The sequence below is a fragment of the Microcebus murinus genome, chromosome 14, assembly GCF_040939455.1.
Source record: "Microcebus murinus isolate Inina chromosome 14, M.murinus_Inina_mat1.0, whole genome shotgun sequence".
In the NCBI taxonomy this organism is placed as follows: Eukaryota; Metazoa; Chordata; class Mammalia; order Primates; family Cheirogaleidae; genus Microcebus; species Microcebus murinus.
In genome coordinates, this window is record NC_134117.1 from 17,199,229 (window position 1) to 17,222,268 (window position 23,040).

The 23,040-nt window shown below is 43.0% G+C and overlaps 1 long non-coding RNA gene across 1 annotated transcript in view; it reads right to left on the bottom strand.

Moving 5' to 3' along the window:
• Positions 1-2,457: 2,457 nt before the first annotated feature.
• LOC105875012 (uncharacterized) overlaps positions 2,458-23,040 on the bottom strand; it is a 62,083-nt gene continuing 41,500 nt past the window's right edge. Inside the window, exons 2-3 of the long non-coding RNA XR_001155762.2 lie at positions 3,339-3,431; positions 2,458-2,507 (exon numbers count right to left, since the gene is read on the bottom strand). This is a non-coding gene — a long non-coding RNA (uncharacterized LOC105875012). The remainder of the gene's footprint in view (positions 2,508-3,338; positions 3,432-23,040) is intronic.

Below are 23,040 nucleotides of genomic sequence, written 5' to 3' on the forward strand. Positions count from 1 at the left end.
TTACAAATCACCCAACCAGTTAGCTCAGAAGAGAAATAGAGCTAGTCCTTTTTATCCTGAGATGTCCAACATATAATGAAACACTCTAAATCCTCATGCAAACCATTATAATGAATGTCAGCAGGTTCTAGTATTCATTCAACATATTTTGAGCACCTGCTAAGATCTGGGCAGTGTTCTAGGTCCTAGAGGAACAGCAATCAATAAAGCTAAGTAATTTTCCTTCTGCTGCTTACCTTCTACTTGGAGAGAAAGACAATAATAAATAAGTAAATCCATAATGTGCCAGATGGCATATTAGTTATCTCTTACCGTGTAACAAATTACTTAAAAACTTAGCACCTTAAAACAACAAAGTTTAGTTTCTGAGAGTTAGAAGTCTGGGAGCAGTGTAGTAGGGTGATGCTGCCTTAAGGTTTCTCATGAGTTTGTAGTGAAGCTGTGAGCTAGGCCTGCGGTCTCATCTGAAGGTTCATCTGGGGCTGGAGAATCTGCTTCCCAGTTAAATCAAGTGGCATTATCACAAGGCTCTGTTCCTTGCCATGTAGACCTCTCCAGAGACCTGCTCATCACTTGGCAACTGGCTTCCCCAGAGTGAATGATTATGAGAAAGAGATTAATAAGGTAGAAGCCATGGTATCACTCATAACCTAATCTTGGAAGTGACATGCCATCGCTTCTGTCAAGTTCTATTGGTCATAACTGATCAAATGTGGGAGGGGACAACATAAGGGCATACCAGAATCTAGGGATTATTAGAGCTATCTTGGCTACCCTGCATGGTAACAAGTGCTATGGAGGAAACAAAACAGGGTGAAGAGATAGGGAGGGCAGGGGTTTCAGGAGACTATTGGTCTTGATACAGACAGTCAGAGAGGACTTCACTGATACAAAGCAGAGATCTGAAGAAAGTTGGTCACTCACAGATGTATGCCCCCCATGTGCTTAGGAACTGACCTACCAGTCAAAGTATCAGCTATCTCTCTCCTTGTGACTCTAGAGGTCTAGTGAAGCATCTAGTTTAGTGTGGATCCTAAAATTATTCAGCCATGACTTGCTTTTTAAAGCATTCTACCCATGGGTTACCTTTTCTGGGAATATGTCTCTCAGCTCCTACTCCACCAATCAGCCTCACTAAGAACCCCTACTGTGTTATCCCAGAGCACCCATGCTTACTCCCCCAAATTTCTCATCACACTGCCACAGCTTCTTTCTTTCTGTCCCACTAGAGGGTGAGTTCCTCAGTGCTGTGGACAAGGTTTCATTCATCTTTGTACTCCTGAGTAAAAGATCAGTAATTGCTAGATGAATAAATGAATGGAGAAGTTCATTTACCTTCTCTATGGTCTTTTTAAGGAATTTGGCATGAGCTCCTGTTTAACATCACTTTTTTAAAAAAAAATTTGAACTGTGATTATCTTTTGTCTAAAGCAAAAAAAAATTGTATATGTAGATTTCTATAGCCACTTTAAACGTATAAATCTACTCTTCTGCTATGTCAATTGCATTGCCTACAGATGCTGTTAGTTTATGAAGCACCATATGGAACAAAAATATGTGGCAACTTATTGAATGGGAACATTTTGTGAGAAAAATATTTTTATTCCCATGCAGCAACATTTCTATTAAATTGCTTCCAAATATGTAAAAAGAAAAAAAGGAAACCTCAGAGTGGCAACAGAATACCCCAAGGAGTCTAGAAAGCATGCAAAACAGAAATATTATTTTGATAATGAAAAACAGATATGGATGATATTTCTTCATCCTCCTCTTTTTTGGATGATTGTTTTCTTTCTAAAGATATGCCCCTTGTCCTGTAAGTCAGATGCTCTGTTTCACCTGCAGTGTTGGCCCAGAGGCAGCCATTTATATAAAAGGACAGCTGGTCACTCACAGATGTATGTCTCCCACATGCTTGGGAACTACCCATCAGCCAGAGCATCAGCTGTCTCTCTCCTTGTGACTCCAGAGGTCTAGTGAAGTATCTAGTTTAGTATTGACCCCTAAACTCAACACTGAGAACTCAAGCACTAAAGCTGTGGAAACTGTAGCATATATATGATCACCTGGGTGTTTTGTTAAATGCAGATTATGGTTCAGAAGGTCTGGGGTGGTGGTGCTAAATGTCAGCATTTCCAACAAATTCCTTGGTGATTTGAAGGAGCTGGTTCTCATATCATACATTGAATAACAAGGTATTAAAATAAAGTTCAGAGAGTCCAAAGTCTACCTGTCTGCCTACATCTATAGGTGGTTTGAGATTTCTTTTTCTTTTCTTTTTTAAAAATCAGTCAATTGAGGAACCCTCTATATAATCAAAAAATAAATTTATTCTATTAATTTGCAAAGTTGTTAAACCATTTATTCTCCCACAAGATAATGCAGATTTCAGGTCTTTAATCCTTCAAGTGCCAATGCCAAGGAATCTACAATGTAGATTTCAAACCAAACTAAATCCTTACTTCTTACCTCCACATCAAATATTCTGTGTTTCAAGCATTTTCAAACTGAAAGTGAGAAAAGAAAAATATAGTCATTAAAAATAAAATTTAAAAGTTTTATTAATCATCCTGCATGCAATTCCAGGTGGACACCTTTCTCCTACACTGAAGTCACATAGGAGGAACAGGGGAATTTCATCCATGATTTATTTTATTTTTGATAAAATATATTTTTGTGTTACATTGATCTATTTCTCATAGTGCACAGAATGCATAGGGTTATTCACTGAATTCTTGGCCTGTGTATATTCAAATTGCCTTGTCAAGATATGCAAGTAGAGCATCATATTTGCTGAAGGTAGTTGGCTTTCATTCATTTAAAAAAAATTAGCGAAGTACAAAAATGTATCCGCATGAACAGGAACTCCCCTGGTTTGTTATCTCTAAAGTGGCTCAGCCCCATGCCCCATCCTTTATCCCAACCTCTGACCCCAACTCCCCCCAGAACCCTCACTTAAATCTGAGTGGGAAGGTCGCACTTGTGGCCAGGAGGCCTTTGAGCCCCGTGGACAGGGGCTCTGCAGCGGTGGAGCCCGGCTTGGCGTCCCCATCAGGTGGAAAGCTAGGGCCGGTGGGTGGTTCCAGCTCCTGACTCAACTTCTCTCACAGCTCTCAACACGCCTGTCTCTCACAGGTAACAACTCACAGGGTGAATGTGGATATTTTTACATGTCTGTATTTGGAGGATTTGGAGTGATCACAAACTTGCCACCTCACTGCGGTTGTGGGCCTCATTGCTACCTCAAAGATGTTGAGAATACTTCTGAATATCTGAAAAGCAGTAACAATGGAAACCCCACTGATTCCTTGCTTTGGTCAGTGACAGAATCCACATACCTGTTCTCCTCCTCCATCTGCTTTTGGTTGCTGTTAACTCTTTTCCAAATTTTCTTTGGATCATGCAAACTAGAATGCCAACCAAATCAGTACCTAGCACACAGGAAGGACTTAATAAATAGATCAAATAGGTAAATAAATGAAGGGATGGCTCCCGTAAAGATCTTCAATCCAGCCCCTTCAAAGGATAGAAGTGACAATAACACATAACACGTACATGTGACTAGTTAAGATTTTACGAAGCTTTCACATATATTGGCTTAAATGGTCTTCACCATGGCTCTGCGAGGTCGTGAGGGAACCAACACATTTCACCAATGAGGATGCTGAGACTTGGAGATTAGTGATTTGTCACGGTCCCACAGCCAATGAATGGCAGAACCATGATTCACACTTGGGTCTTTAAAGTCCAAATCCCATACTTTTCACACTGTGCCACTTTGCCCCAAGTAAGGCTGGGAGACAGAGATCTGATCCTAGAAGGGCTAGGACAGGTCTGAATGCATTTCCAGTAAACCACAATTCCGAGTCTTGAGAGTTTTCTCTTGACCCAAACATCCAGACTTTAAGGCTTGGAGGGTGGATGGGTGAGTACAAGGAAATGGGGATGGAGCACTAGAGGGCTGTAGGCCACTCTAAGAAGTCTGGACTCAGTGCTGGATGAAGAGGGTCAGGACAAGTTTGCAAGTTTGGTGTGGGTGTGAAAAGGGAGAGGAGAGAGAAAGAGAGAGCCATAGACTGAATATTTGTGTTGCCTTGAAATTCACTGTTGAAATCCACCCCACAATGTGATGGTATTTGGAGATGGAACCTATTGGAAGTGTAGGTCATGGGGGCAGAGCCCTCATGAATGGGACTGGTGACCTTACAGAAAAGATCCCACAGGGCTGCCTTGCCCTTCTGCCACCACATGAGGACCCAGGAAAAATGAACTAGCAAGCAGGTCCTCCCCAGACACCAAACTGGCCAGTACCTTGCTCTTGGACACTCCCAGCCTTCAGAACTATAAGAAATAAATACATGTTTTTTTATAAGCCACTCAATCTACAGTATTCTGTTACAGAAACCTGGATGGGCAAAAACAGACATAAATAGAGAGACAGAGAAGGAGAGAAATAGATTTTGGCAAACGATCTTAACCATGGGTAAGTGTACACTAGAGGAGGTCGATACTTGTATTAGGCTGGAGCAAAAGTAATTGCAGTTTTGGACCGTGAATTTTAAATCATTATAACTAGGCTCAAACACGTCTTTAATAGTCAAAATAGGAACCATTGCAATCAACACATTTTGCTCAAAATAAATAATCCTGCTGGTTGTGGAAGCATTTTCTCTGCAAAGAGTTGTCAAGATGCTTGAAGAAGTGGTAGTTGCTTGGCTAGAAGTCAGGCAAATGTGGCGGATGAGGCAAAACTTCATAGCCCACTTCATTCGACTTTTGAAGTGTTGGTTGTGTGACATGTGGTCAGCGTTGTCATGGAGAATTGGGCCCTTTCTGTTGACCAATACTGGCTGCAGGTGTTGCAGTTTTCAGTGCATCGCATCCATTTGCTGAGCATACTTCTCAGTTGGAATGGTTTCGTTGGGATTCAGAAAGCTATAGTGGATCAGACTGGCAGCAAATCACCAAACAGTGACCATGACCGTATTTTGGTGCAAGTTTAGCTTTGGGACATGCTTTGGAGCTTTTTCTCAGCAGCTGGAGATGGAAGTTGGAAGTTGAAAAGTCAGGGAAGGAAAGGGCGGTTTGGAGGTTGGCATATTCATGGTTGGAAAAGTTGACACACAGAAGGAAAGAAGAAAAGAGAAAGGAGTCAGACCTGGGAAATGTTGGCCTTTATTTAAGAGGATCCAGCAAAGGAGGCTGAGAAGGATTGCGAGAAGAGGCAAGGAACAGTAGTGATTTGGAAACAGAGAGAAGAGAATTTGCTATGTTTGCCTGCTTAAAATCTTCTGCTGGAAAGAGGGTGGCTGGGTAAGTTATGGGAGTCTCCTATCCAGGCCATGCTGACCTGGACAGGACACAGGGACAGCAGCAGTTAGCCCAGCATGTCCCCGGCCACCCGGAGTGTGTGGTCGTCCAACTTGCCATGGCCTCAGACTGAGGTAGGCAGTGCTGCCCCAGGGAATGTCTCAGGGGAACTCCAAGGAACTTGGCCTTTTTCATTTTCTAAAGTGGGTTGAAGGATAGAGAAAAAAGAAGGAAAAAAAATAAACACGAACCTTCACTGGCTTGCAGATTGGTGTTGCGTTTTGTTGATCCCATTGAACTCTTTCACCGACCATCTAAGGCAGCAGAGTCTGATTGAAGTTCTTCCTCTGCCCTCCTGTTTCCAGGAGGGGTTTCTGTCACAGAGCCCTGCGGCCTCTCTTCCCCCAGGGAGTCGCTTCCTTTTTCCGGTTGGTGAGGTGCCAAGGGTCTGCACATCCACTGGCCCAGTGTTCTTGTTCTATGGGTTTAAGATGTGAGGCTCCTGTTTTGTTCATTCACCTCTTTTTATTTTGGAAGTGGTCTGATCCCTTCTGTCCTCTTCTTTGTTGCCAAGAGTGGCCTTTAGGGGAAGGAAGGTGTCTATGGTTGTCCAGCTACTTTGCATGAATTTGGTTTAGTCCTTGGAAAAGGTACAATATTAGGGATTACATTTGGCCATAGATCCAGGCTGCACTACCAAATCTAAATGGGCCAGTTACTTAACTAATATTGACAACAACCCTCCCCCAACTTGGGTCATGTCTATTTCGTATTTGATTCTGATTTTTACTTGGAGAGGGAGAAAAACATGATGTATGTCTGGTTCTAATCCCAACATATGCCCATTTTGCACATGAGGAAATTGAGTTCACTCAGTTTATAAATGGCAGAGGAGGGATTAGACCAGACAGTAAACCCAGATATTAAATCCAGACTCTTCATCCTCTTTCTGCTCCACCATGCTCCCTCTCCCAGTTGAAATTATATTGACAAAAAGAAAAAGAATTGCATAGTCAACGTATGTGATTCCAATTACAATGGGGTATGGATTCTCTTAAGCCACCTGTGGTGTCCTGCTTGCTCTCAGGCTATCAGCTCAGGAAACAGTCTCTGTTCTGGCCCCATGAAGTGGATTCTAAGACTGTCCTCTCACCGACCCTGCTGGAATAGAACTGACGATTAGGGTGACCAATTCACTTCCTTTCCCCAAAGAGTCCACTTCTTTGGTGATGTCAAAGAAGTGTTTTCCTATTTCCTAATGGGGAACAGGAAAAGGGTCTAATTTCTCTGTGGGACCATTCAAGTCCTTTCCCAGGGCAGGGTGATCCTTAGGAAAGATACGGAAATGTTCCTATAGGTTCTACCATGCTCTAGGCTGCAGAAAATTAAATTCCTGACTTCCCCTCCACCCTGGTCTTACTCATCCTAACCACTGCCCCAGCGCCCACTCCCTGCCCCTACCCAGGCAAAGTCATGCACGTGAAGATGCCTTGTGTTTTGCAGAGTGAGTCTATTCCCATAGCACCACTGTTTTCCCACAGTCACTCTGCACAGTAGCTCTGCTGGTTCATTTTCCCAAATGAGGGAACTGAGGTGACACATGTTTGAGGCTAACCAGGCATAGAGAGTTACTAGGCTGGTGCTAACATGTTGACTGCCACATTAGAAAAAAATTTTTTTCCTGGGGCACTGAATTTATATCACCAAACCAAGAAGAGCCCATGCCTTGGCTGTCTTATGTTTCTTTGTTTATGCCTCTTGCCCTCCACTTTGAATATTTTTCCCTAAAATATATACCTATTTCTTGTCTTATAAACTCATGTTTTTCTTTCCAGGATAATTCAAATGTCCCTGCCTTGGTGAAATCTTCCCTGGTATCCCCCCATGTGCCCTCAGCATTTTACTGTATTTAGGTATAACAGAGTTATACCTAAACAGATTGAAGGGACTCCATTGCATTCATGTGTCTCCCATTATAATCTAACTTCCTGAGATCAGAGAACAACTGTTTTTCATCTCTTTACTCTCAGAGTCTAGATATTGACCTTCTCCCAGATACAATTGCTGTGTTATTTTTTCTACCCAGAGACAAATGGAAGAATGAAGACTGGTTTAGTTTGTTGTGATGGAGTATCCCTACTCATCACAGGCCCAGGAATTGGAAAACATGGCCCCAGGTTCAGTGCTGCCTCTACTTGCCTTGTGAACTTAGACAAATCCCTCTACCAGCCTGTGCTTTGGTTCTTCTGTCTGAACAATGATAAAAATAGCTAAACAACTCTCCTAATGGGTAGTAATAACAACATGCTAAATTTCTTGTTTCAAAGTACTTTCATATCTAATGCGTAAAGTGACTATTAATATTTCACTGCTACCACCACGAATTAGACTTTCTAGCAAACAGTTCAGTGACTATTTCATCTAAGATACTTTCTAATAAATGAATGAAAAGATGACACATGTAGAAGAATGTTTTAAGAATTAAACATATAGAACTGAGTTTGTAGTTTTCTTATTAAACCATAAATATTATCAGGTAGTAGTTAATAGCATTCTGATTTTATATCTAGACTTGCTTAGATTTTTATTTCCTTTTCATAAATCTTTACATTGAAGTCAGGCCCTTCCCGATATTTGACTTCAGACAATCTTGGCTTCAAAATCTTTCTAGCATTTTGAGAAAGTAAAGAAAAACTGAGGGCAATTTACTCTGCTGTGGAGCTAGAACTTGATCTACATTCCAATCTCTCCTAACAGGATAATCCTAAATATGGAAAAATCTTTATGCATTGAGAATTCATAACAATATTTTTTTCCATAAGAGAGAAAAAAATGGAAACAACCAAAATGTCCAACAAGAAGGCAATGGTTAAACTACATAGCATGTTTGTGCAATCGGTAAAAATGCAGCCATTATATGTTACGTTACAAGGATTTGTAGCAACTTGTGTTATAATGTTATATGAAAAGAATGAGAAAAAATATGTATACAATAGGGATACAGGTATCTAGAAAATAAGCACAAGAAACTACAAAGCATAGTCCTGTCTACTCTATTTGTTTCTATTGCTTCTGCCTCTGGGAGCTATAAAAACTGGGGTAGGATAACCATCTTGGTTTCAGGAGTGAGAACCTCTATTAAGAACTTCTTATAATCAGAACTTTCTCTGCCAGTTTCCCCTGTAGGAAAAGAATTTCAATACTCTCATATTCTCAGTCCTACTTCATATCCCTGAACTTTTTTTTAATAACTTATATTTGATTACTACAGTAATTTATGTTCACTTGAAAATCTCCCTTAATTTTAAAGTTCCTTATCCATGTCTGGTTTGAAGTGAAATTAGAAAACAATTGTTCTTTCAGCCACCAGAGCTTTTTGGCGTCTTGCCTCCGAACAGAGCTTGGAATTATGTAACTCTCAGGTTAGCAGGAAAAGTTTGCTAAAAGGGCCAACTTCTCTTCTAGAACCCAACATTGCAAAACAGCATGTAAGCAGATTGTAAATGGATTTTACCACTGTGGTAGTATTTCCAGAGTCCACACTTGAATGTGTGACACAGTGCCTGGGGGTTTCTTAATACTTTTTAATAAATAGGTGGTGGATTGCAGATAAACAAAGGAATTCTTCCCTGTTCCCTCAAGAGGGCTGTTAGTGAATAATTACCAAGTTGAGATGAATAAAAGGAGAACAAAGCCCACTTAAGACGCAGCTGTAGGCTAGAGAATGGCTGACTCTTAGGGAGGCAGGCAGTGAGCTGGGCGTGTACACCTGCAAGCACCTGGTGTCTAAGTCCCAGTGCCTCCATCTGTCATATGTCCAGGGGCCCCTCTGTGGTCCTCACTGGGTCTGAATAAATCTCCCTTGGTCCTAGTGTAGATAGGCTTTCATGCCAAAATCACCTGACATTGTGGTTACAAGTACAGATTCCCAAGCTTCGCCCTAAATCTAGTGAATTGCAATGTCTGGGGCTGGGACTCAGAAATCTGCATGTTACCATGGTGCCTGGTGAGTCTTGTGCACCTGTGTAAGAGCCACTGGTGTAAAACCAATTGGCCTAGAAACTGGAATTATATGTTACGGGGTTAGAATGAGCCTTGGGAATTATTCAAACCATTCCCTTTATAAGAGAGGAAGGGAGCCCGAGAGGGGGAGGTGACTTGCCTAAGGTCACATCTGTGGGTGGTGGCAGAACCTCCCCACCTGCAGGTCAGTGCCCATCTACTGGGATGTTAGACCTCAGGTGGACGAACCTGCACAAGAATGAGGGCCAGGTGTGACCGTGGCCCTGCTGGGGACACATTGGGCTGCCATCCTCCCATTGTCTTCCTTGGATCACAGGATGTCCTTCTGATCGAATTTCAAATTAAAGCAAAGTTTCCTCAAGTGAGTGTATTTCCTATAAAACTAGTCCTTTCAAGGTAGTCCATGAAGGAATTAGTCCATAATAAAAGCCACTGTGTCCTCTCTCCCCGACTTGAATTGTCACAAGGAGTCATTCCTTAGGTGAGCCTACAAAAGGCACTGAGAAGTCTTGCAGTAAGGAAGCGCCTGTGACTTTCCTCATGCCAGCAGTTCCCTGATTGATTTGACAGGGACACCTTCGTATGTATGCGTAACGCCTTTGACATTCTGCGGAACTAGCGCTCTGGAGAACAGTCTACTCATCCACAGCTCTTCACTGCAGTACCTGTCCCAAGCACTAAGCTGGATGCTGTCATGTGAAAGACACTAAACTTGGAGTCAGAAGACCTGGGTTTAGACTCCTCTTTGACACTTGCCAGTTTTGAGACCTCGGGCAAGTTTCTTGCTTCATTTTACAGATGAGATAACTGAAGCTAAGAGGCACATCCCTCTCCCTCCCACTCTCTACTGGGTTGTTTAGAGAACCACAAAGAAAAACTGCTTACAGAATAGACAGTATTACCAAAGTGATAGTGTCACCCTCTTCCTCCTTGACTTCCTCCTCCTCCTCCCCACATACTCATCACTCTTGGGGTTATCTCCATCACAGAGACCTCTTCCTACTTTTAACAAAGACCTTGACAAGGTAACACCAGGAGTCGGTTGTGATATAAATCCTGTATCTAAAGGTGAACCAGCTAGTCCTTAAATCACTGCAACACCGACATTCGCTTGTCATTCACGACAAACTCTCAGAGCATCTACTGTAGGAGGTATTGACGTGGCAGTGGAACATGTCTCACTGAATTATAGGTCAGTTGTTCCTGTAATTGATTTTCACCTCTAGAGATATTGATGCGGCTAATACTGTTATTATTAGCATTCCCAGTCAGATAGGGGGACAGGGTGATTTCCCTCAGTTTTCCTTGCTCTGTGTTCCAGCAGGGTGGTTCTCTGCCAATCCACACTTCCAGCAGCAGCAGCCCCTGCCTTGCTCCCTAAGGGAGAGTTCTCCATGGCAGGAGAAGGGATGAAGACAGGAAGTGGAGGCATGAGATATTGCACAATGACCTTAGGGAAGTAGCCACTGATGTGTGATGCTGGTTGTGGTGAAGTGTGACCAGGAACCATGCCTCGTGCATCTCTGTGGCCCTTACAGTGCTTGGCACAGTCCCTGCCACCTCCTAGATGCTCAAGAAATATTTCTGAAGGAATGAATGACTGAATAAATGAATGAATGAGGTCTGCTTTACAATACCCCTAGCATATTTTCTCGGTTTAATGGGGCCCTCATGAGTCACCCACCTTACCCATGATAGGCTGCCCCCTATCATATGATTGAAAAGTTAATGCAAGGACTGCATTAATATACTCAGAAAACCAGGCAGCAGAGGCCTGGAGATGAATGGAGCATTCTCTGTCCCCTCAAGGGTCTCACAGTACAGTAGGGAAAGTTTATTGGGCCACAGATATCCCAGGGTAAGGCCATGGCTACATGGGGATTTGTTTCATTTTCCCCCAATAAGACTTCAAAGACCACTTCCATATCATCATCATCTTCTTCATCATCATCATTATCTTTATCCCCACCATGTAAGCATCCCACGAGAACAGGGATTTTTGTTCTACTACCTCGTACATTTCAAGCACTCAAAACAGTTCTTGGCACATGGTAGGTGCTTTATAATCCTCCGTGAACACTGAATCATCATTATCAACATTATGCTAAAACTGCACACTTACTTCTTTGCAGGCACCATGTCAAGGACTTTATAGTCATCATTTCAACAATCTGAGGAAACTGGGAGACTGGAGCATCCACAGGCACAGAACTGTGTAAGCTGGTAGAGCCAAGCGTCACACCTAGGTGACCCGACTCCAGAGAACACCCCTCACCACCACACCATCGGAAGCCACCTCCAGTGCTTCTCAGTGTCCTTCACAGTTCCTCATGGGACAAGTAGCCCTGGATTGTTGACTGTACCCCAGAGCTCTGATCTTGAAGATTCAGCAACACATCGACTCTGCAATACCCAACCAGGGTTAATAAAGGAAGAGAGACAGGATTGGCCACATGAGTGTGCCAATGTAAAACCCTGCCCAGCCAGGCAGCAAACAAGATTTTTATTGACAGGAAAACAAAGACATCAGAGAGAAATATGTTTCACTCTGCTCTTTCTTTAAGTGAAAAATGAGTCGGGCTAGAGAGATAACAGATCACTTCCCGTTTTGCAGATGCTCTCTAAAGCTTCTCTCTAGTGATACTAATGCAACCAAGCTAAGAGCAGGGCCACTGGTTCAACAACCACGTGGACAGGGAGGCAAGAAGCCTAATGATTGAAGGCAAGAGAGAGGGAGCTGCTCAGCTTCCCAGGCCATGGAGACAGCCCCTAGGAGAGGCATCCCCGAGTGGAACAGGGGTGTACACTGAGTCCTTTGCAAAGAAATGCAAACAAGAATGTTCACAGGGGGCAGGATGAGGGTATATATCTGGTGCCAAGTAGAAAATCTTCCTGTTTTAATGATTATTTTTAACTCATTTCCACTAGCCACCTACTCACTCAATGCCCAAGTCTGCATTAGATGTTTGTTTGTTTGCATCTGCATTGCCTAATAATAACACAAACACCAATTGTGTGACACAGTTTGCAATGTGTTTTTACCTTCTGCCCATTTTGATTTGGTCCCAAATAATATCATGGACTAGGCATGGCAGGATTTATTATTTATTATGCCTGTTATCAGGCACCATGTCAAGGACTTTATAGTCATCATTTCAAAAATCTGAGGAAACTAGGAGACTGGAGCACCCACAGGTACAGAACTTTGTAAGCTGGTAGAGCCAAGTGTCACACCTAGGTGACCGGACTCCAGAGAACACCCCTCCCCACCACACCATCGGAAGCCACCTCCAGTGCTTCCTCCAGTGAGGAAACAGGGGTTCAGAGAATAGTGGCTAACAGCTAACATTTATTGAGTGCGCAACCTGTGCCAGGACCTGTGCAAACAAGTTTGCACACATTATTTATCGTCACAGCAGCCATATAAGTTAGATACAGTATTATGTCCATTGTATAGATGAGAAAACTGAGACTTCAAGAGATAATGTTTACTTTCCCAAAGTTGTACAAATACCGTGTTTCCCTGAAAATAAGACCTACCCATAAAATAAGCCCTAGCAGGATTTCTAAGCATTTGCGCACTATAAGCCCTACTCGGAAAATAAGACCTAGTGATTGGCGTGGCTACGCAGCATATCTGCACAACCCATGCATTTCATCGCGGAGCGGGAAAGAAGACGAGCAGCCCTTCTCATCTGTCCCATGAGAGCTCTATTGCTCGACATGAGAGATTGGGACCAATGGTTCTAAAGGAAATAGAGTCACAAGAAATTCAGGATGGAATTCGGGGTTTGGAGAGTTATGATGATGTCCCAGAAGACGACGACTTAACTATATTTGAATAAATGTAGGTTGTTGTACCCTACTTAAAAAAAAAAAATAACACATTCCCTGAAAATAAGCCCTAGGGTATCTTCTTAAGGAAAAATAAACATAAGACCCTGTCTTATTTTCAGGGAAACATGGTAGTAAATGGAGACTAAGCTGATATTTAAACCAAAGAATTCCTGTGCCCTTGTTCTGAAGTTCAAGGCTATACTGTCATCAGAGCTTAAACAATTAGCGCAAGAGCATACAACTTTCCAAAGACAAAGCTCCACTCATAGAGCTTTCTCCTCTACCCATGCTACTTGAGGGAGTTATTTATTAATATTGAAAAGGTCCTTGTTTTAAGGGCATTTATCATCTGCTAAAGGAAACAGGTCAAACGTAATACAGAGCCAATATCAAAGTAAGGCCAAAGTTTGGCCTTCCATCTATTATATCAATAAGATCTCCAGGCATAAAATACTGTACGTATTCAGAACCAAAGAAAATCTATGGCTACCACATGACACTATGAGGGTCTACTGGGATCTCGTATGCACTGAAGTCTGACTTGCTTTAACAGTGGTGTCTTCTGCCTGTGGACTGTGCTGCCCACGTCTCCTTGCTCCTTACATTTGGGCAGAGCCACGTGATTAGTTCGGGACAGTAAGCTGTGAGTGGAGGTGACTTGTATTACTTCTGAACCAAAACAAGAAATGGACATGTGAATTTTCTAAGTGCTCTTTTCGCCAGAAATATTCCAGATGGTAAAGCCTTTGTGAGCCTTGGCTCCTTAGTTTCTTTGAGGACAAAAGCCCCCTGCTGACCTGCACTAGGTATATGTCTCATGGGAAAAAAAATCTATTTTTATTGTGTGTTAAGCCACTGCAATTTGAGGCAAATTTGCTACTGCAGCATAACTTAGTAGATCCTAACTCACACACAGGCTGATAGCCTTTAGAGGGAGAACACACCAAGGCAGGGGTGGGATTTAAATGATGCCTTGACAATCCTGCCAGAGAGAAATGGACATGGGAGGAACAGAAGAGAGAACTGACTCACCAGATCAGCGTGTGTGTGTGTCGGGAGCCAGGCCTGGCTTGGATAGGTGAGATGAGGCCAGCAGGAGCCCTCAGGGCCATACCCAGGGGTTGGAATCATGGTGTAATGAATCTGGGAAGTGCCTTACAGATCATTTTAACCTTGAGGGACAGGACACTTAGAGATAGGTATTGACTTGCCATACGCCATACCACTTGGGCTCCATCCCGTTGGGTTTTGTGTAAGACAGTAACAGATGGAAGGTTCTAGTGCGGGAGAATGCAAACAGCAGTAGTGTCCGAGTGGTGGACATTTGGAGAAACAGAAGCTGTGAAAACAAGTTAGGAGGCTACTTCTAAGGCAAAGTTTAGAAGCTCGTAATACTGAAAGCTGGACCCAGCTCTCTGAAAGTCTACTCTTATAAATATGGGAAGAATTTCTGAAGTGAGAGGTTAGTCTGAGGCAGGCAACAGGACATCTAAGTCCTAATATCCATGGTGGGGATGGTTCCCAAAGAATGACCCCAGCCCCCTAATTGGAACCAGTACCTTTTCCAGGGCTTGACATGCACATGTTCTTTATAGCAGTCACATTCCGTAGGTCTGGAAAGATCTAGAGAAAAGGAAATAAGACCAAGGACCAACCTAACTAGTCACTTTATAAGGAAGTGCTTTCCCAGGGACTAGCTGTCTTTGGTCCTTCTTTGTAGATATGTGGTTAGTTTGTTTATTAATTTATCAACTACTTAATCCATTCAAAAGAAATGTTGACTGAACACCTATTAAGTGCCAGGAACTGTGCTATGTTCCAGAAATCCAATAATGAGAAATCAGCCATGTACCTTAAATTCCTGAAAGAGTTGCAGTCTAGTATAAGAGATATATTTTTGTCATTCTTTAATGTCTAATTATCAGCCGTGATAAGAGTACTGAACAAGAAGCACAGGGTACTTCAGAACCTATAAAAGAAGGATATGATCTAGCTTTTTTGATAAAAGAAGACCTCCCTATGAAGTGACCATTAATCTGAAAGGTAAAGGATGATTCAGGGGATGAGGAGAGAAGGGTGCAGATTCTAGGCAGAGGGAAAGGCAACCTGAAAAATGCCCTGAGCAAAAGAAGACCTTGCCATTTTTAAATTCTGAACAAAAAGGCCATGACATTTAGAGTTCAGAGAGACAAGGAGAGAGTCAGGGAAGATAAGGATGAAAAGGTAAAATAATTGCAAATTCCTGTCCATGACCTACCTGGTCTATATGATTGGCCCCTACCTGAGAGCAGCAGGAAGCCCCTGGATGGCTTTAGGCAGTGATGTAAAGAATGAGCGGTAGAAGTGACATCAATCTAGATGCAGTGTGGGGAATGGACATGAGGGAGGCAAGACTGTATGGGGGAATAAGTGTTAGGAGGCTACTGCAATTATCCAGGTAATAGAGGATAATGGCTAGGCTGGGGCGATGGAAGAAAACGTGAAAAGAGGAAAAGGTAGCATGCAGGGAATGGATTTGGATGAGGTGCATAAAATTGCAAGACTAGACAGAGTGAATGGAAATGGAGAGTGAGGGAGAGCAGTGGGGAGGATGCCCTCTAGTTCTTCTGAATTGTGCAGCTGTGTAGACACCAACTGAAATAGCCAACACAGGAGAAGCAGCCAGATCTGGGGAGAAGGACAGCAATCACTTTGGTTTTGAACATGTTGGAAGAGCCCAGGCTGGTGCCATTGATGTGGTTGTCTTCTAGTCCACTCATAAGGAGCTTGGAGACTTCTTGTTTTCCAGGTTGTGGTGCATCTTCTTCTCAAAGCTTCCCTGGGGCACTCAGAGTGAAATGCCTGGTTCCTTCCAAGATTCCTAATCAGAGGAGCTCGAATAACATGCTCACCCTCTCACCCTGTTGGTCACATTTGCAATCGAGCTGATTCAAAGTTCAGAGCTACAGCGTTTGACCCTTTAATCTTCTCTTTTTTTATACATTTTATGCTCATTAAGCCCCAGTTTGGCAGTTGAATTAAGATCCATAATAAGAATTTTTTACAGGAATAGACACACAGAGACTGAACAGAATCGGGAACTGGGGCATAGCCAATCATTTGGGGTTTTCCACTGTTTATAGGAGAATCCCATCAACATCCCACAGGAATACATATTTCACGTTTTCAGGAAAGAAGTAATTGTTTCTGGCTGAGGATATTAAGGAAGAATTTGTGTTCGAGTTCCTTCTTGGATGATGACTATGATTTAGATAAATGGTGATGGGAAAAGGAAAAAGAGCCCAGGCAAAAGAAACAGCATGAGCAGGAAGAAAAGGGACATGTCTCCTCCCCAGACATGCTCCAGAAGCCTCCACTAATTACCCTGTCCTGAGCACAGACCCCTTATTCAGCCTTACTCGGTGACAGTGACAGTGATTGCCACCTGTGAAGAGGGTTTCAGCAGAGCACTCTGGGGCATGACCACGTTGCACTGAAGTGGAAGGGGTTGAAGACAGGGAGAAAAAGGAACTTAGAAAAAGATGTTTTATTTTCTACCTGCTCTCCTCTCCTCTCCATCCACGCATTTGTTCCATGACCTAGAATGGCCTATTCATTTATCACTTAACACATTAACTGCCTTGTGAGTTGTATGTAACTCATGCTAGTTTTGAGCCCAGGGCCTTGTGACACATTTATAACTCGCACGTCTCTTTACCTCTTGTTTTTCTATTTATGTTTACCTTTAAATTACATTTAAGCCTGATGAGTCAAGGAAAACACTTTACACTTATGAACTATTTTTCAAGTTTTCACATTACTTTTTACATTACTAATTTTCAAGTTTTTGTATTAATTTTTATTTTGAAAAAAATAAAACAGAAAACGATAAAAATAAATTTTTCATTAAATTAGAAAGGGTCGTTTTGTTCTCGAAGTTTTTATTCTATTATCGTAATAAAACACCATGTCCCCAAGGAAAAACATTTTTTTTTTTAGTGTGGCAGTCAATGTGTTAAACACATTCCCCACTTTCCTCTCTCCCTACCTTTGGTTATACTATTTCCTCTGCCAGAAATGACCATTCTTCTCCATCACTTTCTCTCCAAATCTTACCTTTCCTCCACAGCACAAGTTCCTTGCAGCGACTTCCCTGTTTGCTTCTCATTTGGTGTCGCTTACTTTTTAAGCTCATATGCAGTCTACTTGCAGTCATGCTTTGACTACTTCTTGAGCCAGGACTGTGTCTGATTCTTCCTCAGAGACCTAGAACAGCCTAGCCCATACACGAGTGCTCCATAAGTGTTAAACAAATAGAGGACCAGCCTGAATCTAGAACTCCTGGGTCCTCTTTCCAGTTCTGCCTCTGAACTACAAAACACACAGGTGTGATGCAAAGCCAACCACACCCATAAAATACTTCTTTTCTGTAGCTTGAAATCACTAACAGCAAAATTCTGAGCACCTAGGGGGTTTATAGCCAAATTTATTTTCATTTTGCCTGAATTTTACAGCTTTATCTTGTGAGGCAAATTGCTTTCCACCAGTATATTGGTAGTTCCACTAGGGCCCAATGTGTTCTACCCCATGGTGGAGATGAGATGACTGTAGTAGGGAGAATTTTGTTCCTCTGCCCACAAGGCTTCCCAAGCTGAGGTCCAGACATCACAGAGTGCACGTGCCTGTGCACACCCTGTGCGCATGTGTGTGTAAGCAAGCATGTGTGTGCAAGAAGGCACAAGTGTAACCCTGGACATGTGCAAGGACAATAGCACAGATGAGAGCATATGTCACAGCCTTACCAGCTCAATCCTCTATTTTGGAAAAATTTGGTTTTGGCTCATTCATAAGCTGAGAAGGTGGGAGACATAGGAAGAGAGAAAGAAAGATCTATTCCCCAGCGATAATCATGTTACTAAAAACCACCAGGAGTCATCGTGTTTATCTTTCTCATTTATCCAAACCCCAAACAGCCCACTGCAGCAAATCACATTTCAGCAGGGCAGATTATTCTGTCTGTGGCATCAACTTCTCACTGCATTTCTCTCAGGAGCAGCCTCTCTAGGTAAATATAAATCTCATTCTAATAGCAACATTTGGAGAAGTAATGTTATTTGCCCTGATTTGGAGGAAACACAACATAGGCTCTAGCAAAGCTGATCTTTTCCTTAGAAATTAATCAAAGTCACATAATCAGAGCCAACACAAATGCTCTGACAGACTGGAGCGCTGGGGTGTGTGTGGGGGTGTATTTGCGGTGGCAGGGGTGGGAGGTCTTGATGAATTATTCCAGCCTTCTAACCCCTCTTCTGGGGAGGAGGACTGGGCTCCCTCTTCTCTATTCCTGTCATGCAAGTGGTTTCCAGAGACTAGTTCATAAGATTCATACAGAGTTGAGAAAGATCAAATGGCTATTTTTCACTGCACAACTGAGAATCTGTAAGTTTTACCCCAAGGGAATACAAAAACTCAATCCAGTATTGACCTCGCCCTTGAGAGGTGAGCATCTGAGAGTGCAGTGAAGGAGCAGGCAGTTCCCTCCCAGAGGGGAGATGGGGTTTTAACGGCCACAGCACAATACGAGGAGAGGAGAGGGAGAGAGAAGGTGAGTTTCTTTCCTGCCTGGCAGAGTCACTGCCTTTCTGACCCCATTCCACCTCCAGCTGCTGGCGAAAAGGGAGACAGAATTTGTAATCAATGATTAAAACAATAAATGAATAAATAATAGTGCAGCCCTGTTCTAAAGCACCACTTGCTGCAATCAGGTTGAAGGCAGGGGCTCTGCAGTCAGACTTGCTCAATCTAAATCTCAACCCTACTGTTTATAAGCTGGGTGATCTTGGGGTGGTTTCTTAGCCTCCCTGTGCCTCAGTTTCCTCATTTACAAACTGAATTGATAGAATTGTTGAGGATTAAGTGAGTTAATATATGGAAAGGATGTAGAGCAGCCTTTGGCATAGTGTGCACGTGTCCATATTCCTAATACGATTCACAGTATTCATGAAACCTGTACTAACCTGTTTCTGACCCATGTTCTTATGAAAGCCACATCACAGCAGAGGGCTAAATGTGCAAGTTTACAAACCTCGTGGGTTGCAGAAAAGCTACAAAGGGCTCAGGATAAGAAGACAGCAAGAGTTAATTCATCTATATCTCCATGATATAGGATGTCTGTGGCTCCAGGCCAAAGATGTGCTGATATGTTCTTCTTTTCTTGGGTTTGTTGTATAAAATCAACTTTTATGGGCAGAGATCACTTTCTGTCTTTCAGAGCAAAAATGGGTTTCTAATTACATTTAGGGTTACAAAGAACAACAACAAAAAAATCAGGTCCAGATTTAACATCAATGAGCCATGGGATTTGTACAAGTCCTTTCTGTGTGGTCCTCAGTTTCCCCATCTGCCCATCTGTAGAATGAGGAGGGTGCCATCAATTGCCTCTGGAGAACCACCTGGCTCCAACAGTCCATTTGCCACCTGGTGTTCTAGATAGTAGGTTTTATGTGATGACTGGACTTCAGCAGTGGACAGTGCTTTGAGGGTCACCCCTGGTGGCCCAGGACTCAGGCTGGAGAGGTGAGCAAAGAGCCAATTACTCTTTGTAGACATCTCGGTAGTTTCTTTTATGTCTCGGTGGAGACAGTAGAATAAGAACATGGAATCTGCTACCTGATCCTACCAGTAGCACCTTCAAGGTGAGACTGGACCAGTCACAAAGGCCAATTAAAGTGAAGGAACTGATTTGGTGGGTCAGCCAGCTCCCTCCAGAGGGCAGGTGGCTCTCAGACATCTTCATCTTCATCGCATGACCCTCTGAGAGGTCCAGGGCTGTCCAGGTTCCGGTAAGCTCACCTTCCAGAAGACACTGCTCATGCTGCAGGCGTTGCCTTCCCCAGTAGCCCCTGACAACTCTTCACTCTGTCTCTGTGTCCTGGAGCTCTTGTTGAGCCAGGGGCTGGTGACCACTCAGAGAGAGGGGAGACGGGCCCAGCCTTCCCCCCGGTTGCCATCTCCCCAAAACCATTGATCTCTCCTCTATAACAATTTCAGAGCAGGATTGAGAAACTCCATGTCACAAATGCAGCCAGAGCATTGCTGCCTAGATAAGCCAAGAGAGCTGAGCCTATTCTCAGTAATCAGAGAATGGATCATCCAATAAATCCTTAAACAAGGCTTGAGCACTTACCACATACTAATAACAGTAACCTTTGAGTGCAAACTAGCACTAAATATTATAAGAGATATTTTATACTTTTTAATCTCTTTAATATTTACAATAACCTTATAAAGCAGCAGTCCCCAACCTTTTTGGCACCAGGAACTGGTTTCGTGGAAGACAATTTTTTCATGGACCAGCTAGGGGAAAGAGTGAATGGCTTCAGGATGATTCAAGCACATTACACTTACTGTGTACTTTATTTCTATTATTATTACATTGTCACTTGCTACTCACTGAGAGGGTTTTGATATGTGTCTGCAAGCAATTGATTTATCATGGTTTCTATGCACTCAAACCTCTCTGCTAATGACGATCTGTATTTTCAGGTGCTCCCCAGCACTAGCATCACCGCCTCGGCTCCACCTCAGGTCATCAGGCATTAGATTCTCATAAGGAGTGTGCAACCTAGATCCCTCGTGTGCATAGTTTACAGTAGGGTTTGCACTCCTATGAGAATCTAACAGAATCTGACAGGTAGTGGAGCTCAGGTGGTGACGCAAGAGATGGGGAATGGCTGTTAATACAGATGAAGCTTCCCTTGCTCACCTGCTGCTCACCTCCTGCTGTGTGGCCTGGTTCCCAACAGGCCATAAACCAGTTCCAGTCTACAGCCCAGGGGTTAGGGACTGTAGTCATAAAGAACCTACTAATACAGTATACATTTTACAACTGGGGAAACTGAGGTTCAAAAACTTTAAGAATATCCTGTAAGTGACACAACCAGGACTTGGCCCAGAAATATTGTAAGTACAATAAGAAATATGAAAAAACAAAAGGCTTGGCCTCTGCCTCTTAGAGTGAATACAGTGTTGGAGAGAAAGAATGTGAGCTCCACTTGGCTTTGTCCTGTGCTGCTATTCGATGTGTTAAAGCCCAGTGATAGATAAAGTAACATCCTATAGAGATTGTGAGATATGAGCATTGGCTCACTCTGGCCTAGGAAGTGAGGAAACCTTGAATGGGCTTCCAGCCAGGATTTGGAGGATAGGGAGGGGGAGACCTGATCAGGTGAGAAAAACAGCTCCACCAAAGGCCCCCCAACTGTGTCATTTGAGATCTTACTTCCTTCTAGTTATTCTGGACTGAAGATGTTGATTTGGATTATGAAAAATGATTTAGGAAAAAATTTCCTATTGGCTTGCCAGGGTGGGAGGGCATTCCCTCACGTTTCAGGGCTGTGGCTGGCCTGGAGATCTGACACTCTCTGTGTAGGAATGTGGTCCAGGAAAAAACACCACAAGGTGGTCTTAACAATTCATGGTGAGTCTCAAATTAAAGGCAGGTTGGATATTTTTAAGAAGCAGCTCTTAAAACATTTTCACCAAGTGCCATTCATAGTAGAAAATATGAAGACACAGCCCCAATATGCTAATGTGTTTGGATTTTAAAAATTCATGCCATGCTTATATAATTCTAAAACATTCGTGTTAATTTCAACCCACTTGTTTATTAATGTCACAGATAATTTGTTGAGCTGTTCTGAGCACCGAGGAGAAAGCAGTGAACAAAATCAATAAGGTTCCTATCCTCAGAAAAGTTGCATTTCAGAGTTTCTTCCCACGTTTTGGTAGGAAATGTTTCCTTGGAGATGTGCAGCATCTATCCGGGGCTTCCTGTCCCCTCAGCACATTGCCCATGGGAGTCCCCTGGGGTGTGCATGCCCACATTCGAGGGTAGAGTCCTCAGGAGACACCCTAACAAGCCATGGGAACAGGAAGTTCTTCCCTACTTTACTTTAAGGATTTTTCGGCCAAATATGGGGATGATCTTCTAAAGATGCATGAACACATAAAAAGAGTCTTCCTCTCTCCCCCTCCTATTATTAACAGCCCTTCAGAAGAACAAAACCCTGTTCCTGTGAGCTCCTAATTTTTCCAAATGATGGCTCTACTGGTCAGGATGCTTTGGCTGCCAGTAACAGAAAATCCAGCCCCAAATGGCTTGAACAATAAATACCACTGTTCTTTATCTCACCTAACATGGGATGTATGAGGGAATGTTTCCAGGATGACTAACTCAGTGTCCCAACAAGCACCACCAACTCATATTCTGTCTGCCTTTCTTCTCTGACACACTCAGCACACTGACTCGCCCCCAGGCTGGCTCCTTCATGACCCCAACAGGACTACCTACTGCATGTCTAACTGCCGCATGCAAGTGCCAGCAGGAGAGAGTAGGGCCTATTTTCTCTATGTGCCTTTTGTTTGGTTGATTGTTTTTAGAGCAAGAAACTATTACCCAGAATTCCCCTCACATCCCCTCTGCCAGAACTGAGTCATGTGACTTCCCCTAAACCAGTCCCTAGGAAGGTGAGAGGGATTGGCATGTGCTTTAAAAGAAGCTGGGGCACTTCTCTATGATGGAAGATGACTCTTCAACTAAATAAGAATTTGTAAGCAAGTGAGAAAGGAGAAATGCCTGCTGAGTAGACAGGGAAGGGTATCAGACACCATGGTTCTCTCTCACGTGTTGAATTCCAAGATGGCGCTTCCTGATGTTACGTAAAATGAAAGCCACACGCATCGATTGCTTTCTATGTACTACACACTGTCCTAGACTCTGCAAGCGATATTAAGTCCATTTGGCCTCAATCCTCAGTTTTTCTTTAAAATCCGTCTCATAATCTGAAATTATTTATTCTGATTGTTATTTTGCCCCCACAGTTGGGATGC